Below are 5,603 nucleotides of genomic sequence, written 5' to 3'. Positions count from 1 at the left end.
GCAGCATGGCCATCCATCCAGGGAGGTGATTTCTTGCTTTCTGTCTCTCTTTCTGTCTCTCTGGTGAGCGCGCATGACCTATAACAAAAATCTCTCTAAATAAATCAAATAAGTAGAAATAATAAAATTAAATAAGTAATAATTTTTTTTAAAAAAAAGCTATGGATAAAAAGTTGGTAAAAGTTGCATGATATAAAAATAAGAAAACTCTGACCACAAGAACACAAAATGTGGAGGGAGAAAATAAAAGTGTATTGTTTTTTGTATTTGATTGACTTTAAATTGTTACTCATTTAAAATAAAAAGTTATGAGTACCAGATCTCTTACAGGCCTCAAGTTGACCACACCAAAAGAAAAACTATATAGATTCACAAAATAATAATAATAATAATGTGGGAATCTAGCGACATAACCACCGTGTCATCTTCTGGTCCCAACATTTCTATTCACAAACAATGAAGTATTCAAAAAGGAAATTAAGAAAACAATCTCGTTCACCACAGCAAAAAGAATAAAATGGTATGAACAAATGAACCAAAGAAATGAAAGATAGGGAACCAGCAGTTAGCGTAATGGCTATGTCGCTGGACTCCCACGTAGTCAACCGCGGTTCGTGTCCCGGACCCGGTGGCTTAAAACTCACGCCGGGCGCGTGTGCGTGCGTGCCCAAGATCCCGAGAGGAGAATGGAGGAGAAGGGATTGCGGCGTGACCATCCCCCCTGGGGGGTGATTTCTCGCTTTCTGTCTCTATGTCTCTCTCTGTCTGTCTGGCGAGCGCACGCGCCCTACAGTGAAAATCTCTCAAAAAAAATAAAAAATAAAAAAAAATAAAAAAGAAGTGAAAGATATACAATGAGAAACAACAAAACATTGATAAGGGAAATTAAAAAAAATAGATAAATGAAAAAACATTTTATGTACATAAAATGGAAGAATTAACATTGTAAAATATCTATTTTACCCAAACTCATTTACATATTCAATGTAGCCGATAACAAGATTCTAATGGCATTATTTACAGAAATAGGAAAACAATCCTAAAATTCATATGGAACCACCAAAGACTTCAAATAGTCAAATCAATCTCAAGTATGAACAAAGCTAGAGGCATTATACTTCCTGCTTTCAAGTTATATTACGAAGCTACAGTATGGTACAGGGATACAGACATACAGATGTAAAAATGGAACAGAGTAAATATCCCATAAATAAATTCATACATCTACAGTCCATTGGTTTTCAACAAGGGTACTTTGAAAACAAAATGAAGAAAAGATCATCTCTTCCATGGATAGTATTAGGAAAATTGGTTCTCCATCTAAGGAACAATGAAATTAGACTCCTATTTCTCATCATATTTTAAAAAATATTCATAATGGATTAGGCTTAGGTATAAGACCTAGTACCATCAAACTTCTACAACAAAATAGGGATTTTTTCAAAGTCTATCAATTTATTTATTTTATATCAAAGAGGGAGACCATCACCCTCAACAGGGTTTCACATCATTGTCTTCCTACCAGCCTTTCCAGCCAGATAGAATCATGAGTGTGCACCCAGAATGTACAGATCAACCCAAGAACTGAATCTGACTCTTCCATATTGCTCCAGCATTGTGTAGTGTCATACTACTGCTGCAGTACTGCAACCATGCTGAGAAAACCTTCTTGACATTGGTCTGGGCAATTTTTAGATGTGACAGTAAATACATGACAACTACATATAGAAGCAAAAATTGACAAATGGGATTACATCAAACCAAAAAGCTTCCATACACCAAAAAGAACAGACAACTTACAGAATGGGAAAAAATATTTGCAAACTGTAAGGGATTTATCCAAAATATATGAGGAATATACACAACAGCAGAAAACAGAGAACAAAACAAACAGACAAAAAAATTGATAGTCTAATTTTAAAATGGACAGTATACCTGAAACAAAAGTTCCAAAAAGAAGACATTCAAATTACTAACAAATAGATGAAAAGGCACTCAACATTGCTAATCTCAGAATGCAAACTAAAACCACAATGAGATATTTCTTCATACCTGTTAGAATAACCACTATCAGAAAGATGACATACAATAAAGACAAATGTTAGTGAAGATGTAGAGAAAAGTTAAACCTTGTATGCTTGAGAACCCTTGTTGTTTGGAATGTAAATTGATAAAGCTATTATCAAAAACATCATGGAGTTTCCTCAAAAAATTAACAATAGAACTACCATATGATCCAGCAATCTCACTACTGGATATATAAAGGCAATGAAATCAATATGTCACTAAAATATCTGTGCTCCCATGTTAATTTCAGCATTATTCACAGTAGCCAACATATAGAAGCAATCCAAATGTCCATCAACAGTGAACAGATAAAGAAAATGTGATTTTATATACTATATGTGTATGCATGCATATGTATAAAATGTATGTACAAACAATGGAATATCATTTAGCTTTATAAAAAAGGAATTCCCACCATAGATAAATTTTAAAGACATTATGCTAAGCAAAGTAAGCTGGATGCAGAAAAGCAATGCATGATCTCACATGTGAAATCTGAAAACATGAAACTCATAGAAGCAAAGAGAATGGTGACTACTAGAGGCTGCAGCAGACGTGAAAATATTGAGGGGCACAAAGTTTCAGTTAGGCAGGATAAATAAGCCCTGGATATCTAGCCACAACAATTAGCTATAATTAAGAATTATTTAGGGGCCAACAGGTGGAATGTTGGTTAGGACACTGAACTCCCACAGGGCTGACTGTTCAAGTCCCAGATCTGGCAGCTTGCTTTCTCATGTTCATTCTCTCTTTCTATCGGTCTCTCTCTGGTCAAATTTAAAAGTAATAATAATAAATTCAATTCAATCATTCTTTAAAAAGAAGTATTTATTGTATTCTTAACACTTGCTAAAAGGGTATATTTTAAGTGTTATCACACACACACAAAAGAACAGCAACAATCTGAAGTGCTGGAGTATGTGTGAGTATGTGAATGAGCCACACTGACACCATCTTTATGTTCCTCCAGTCTTCTGCTGCATCCCAAAGTTACTTAGTACTAGCCCTGAGCAGAAGTTACTGCGTGAGTCGAATTTTTACCTGGTTCATTCAGATCCTTGAACTGAGAGAACAGTTCCAATCACTGACGTTTAGCAGTAGAAAAGCTAGCAATCTTTCATCTATGACTCCTTCAGTCTTGACTTCCTCCTAAATAACTTGTTCTCTAGGTCTTAACAATAGGAAGAATAGAAATTTAACCCCAGAGTATTCACACCTTTCTCCCAACTTTGTGCCTGTTGTTCTGCTCTTTTATTTAGGTGAATGCACATGCTCTATAGCAAATTAAAAAATAATAATAATGACAAAATCAAATAAATAATTCTTTTTTTATAAATGAAATTTTTAAAAACTTACAACTCACTGGGGATGATGATGGGAAGTGGAGACTACAGCTGCCAGTGAGTGAAATTCAATCTCTTCTCATTTCAAATTCCCATTTGGAAGTTACCCTCTGATATAATATATGGAACTTGATCAAGATACAACTACACTTAAAACTTGAAATAGTCATTAGCTTCCCTCATGTCTTATTCACCACATGTCATTTAACTATATATAATTGACTGTTACAGTCATGGGCCACATAATGTTTCAGTTAAGGACAGATCATACATATGATAGTGGTCCCATGAGATCATACCATATAGCCTAGGTATATAGTTGGCTATACCATCCATTTTTTTAAAGATATTTTTGCTATAGGACAGGAGAATGCTTGCCAGAGAGACAGAGACAGACAGAGAAACAGAAAACAAGAAATCACTCCCCAGGGACACGGCCATGCTACCATCCCTTCTCCTCCATTCTCCTCTTGGGATTTTGGGCACACACACACACATGCCTGGTGTGAGGTTAAGCCACCAGGTCCAGGACCCGAACGGCAGTCAACTACGAGGGAGTCCAACGACGTAACCATTTCTCCATCTACTGGTCCCTATACCCTCCATGTTTGTATAAATACAGTCTTTGGTGTTCACATGACAAAATCACCTACTATACATTTCTCAGAGCTTATCTTCATCATTGAGTGACACATGACTATATTTATAGAATGATGGTTTAGGCATGTATTAGCCAAAATTTCTTGGATATCACTTTCATTTCTTTTTCTTCAGAAAAAAAAAAAGCCTCTATATGTCTGCATTTATTTCTTGATAGCAAACAAGGACATTATGGGAAGGGAAACAGCTCAATCACTAGTGATTTAACTCTTTCTTTGAGAAGTCTGTGTATATTTTTAAAAAATCAAATATAGTATGTTTACTGGTTTATCTTTATTCTTATGCTGGTTTGATCTCTTCAAATAATTCTAGTAGAAATTACTCTGCCAATGATCTTAGTTTTTGTTTTCATTTTTGTTGTAAAAGAGATAAATATTTATTTATTTATTTATGTTTACACATATATACATCGACCTAAAGGCCTGAGAGATGTGGGTGTGCAGGAGGTCCTCCTAAATGTTTTTAAATTTATTTTGTGAAATGAAACTATTTGAAATATTTTCAAAGCAAAAGTTCAAAGAATCATAGCTGATGCAACACTCTGCATCTGGCCCCTATCCTCTCTTGGATGGGAATAATAAACCTTTTCTATTCACTTACTCTCTGAGTTCAAATTCTTTCACAATCCACAACACGGATCATGCTCACATTTGGTAGTCTATGCTAGGAATCTCTCTTCTGCACAAGGATCTCTCTCCATGCAGGGACTCTCTCCTACACAGGGAACTCTCCTCTCTCTCTCTTTTGTACCAGGATGCTCTTCCCTGTATGGAGAGATACTGTCTCTACCTGGACACCTAGGGAGTAACTCTGGATAAACCACCTGACCCAATCTCTGAGGCTGTCAGAGGGCTTTCTTATCCTGTCTTCTGTTTCCAGCTGATCCATCCGGCCCAGCAGTTTACCTCGACAGTTAACTTCTCCATTACCAATGTGCATCTATAGCTCTTTGCTGGCTTTCAGAGACCCTTCAGCTCTACACTAACTTAGATCCAGACTCCAGAGAGTGCCAATCTCTCCTTGCAATGCACTTCATCTCCCATCCAGCCCTTGATATTTGATGTAAACCCTCAAAACTAGGGGGAAAAAAAGCCCCCCAGATCCAACAATCTGAACTCATAGACCTGGCCTTCAAGGTCTTTAGTAATCATGATGAGGTTAGGTGAACAGAAAAAAGGGAATGAGACTGCCAGTAGTCCAAAGAACAAAAGGAAGCCTTCCAAATGGTGGCTTCTGCAATTGAAGGAGTATTTCACACTCAAGGGGGACTTACCCAAGGCTCCCAACCACCCACTACGAGGTCCTTGGCCTCCTCCAGACATGAAACTGAAAGGTCCTGGCATTGGCTCTGGCTCAACTGCATACCTTGAATTGGCTGAGCCTCCGGTAACTTTCTCTGTCATGGATATTAGAGAGGATAAACTCTTTAGAAGAAGGAATGAAAAGAGACAATATGGGGATTTAATCGCTGGAAACTTCTGAGAAAATCAACCAACAAACCAACAAAATGCCAAAATAGGGAATTCTGCAATG

Source organism: Tupaia chinensis, unplaced genomic scaffold (genome assembly GCF_000334495.1).
Source record: "Tupaia chinensis unplaced genomic scaffold, TupChi_1.0 Scaffold000098_3, whole genome shotgun sequence".
Classification (NCBI taxonomy): domain Eukaryota; kingdom Metazoa; phylum Chordata; class Mammalia; order Scandentia; family Tupaiidae; genus Tupaia; species Tupaia belangeri.
The sequence above is the reverse complement of the archived record's forward strand: the minus strand, read 5'-3'. Positions refer to the sequence as shown.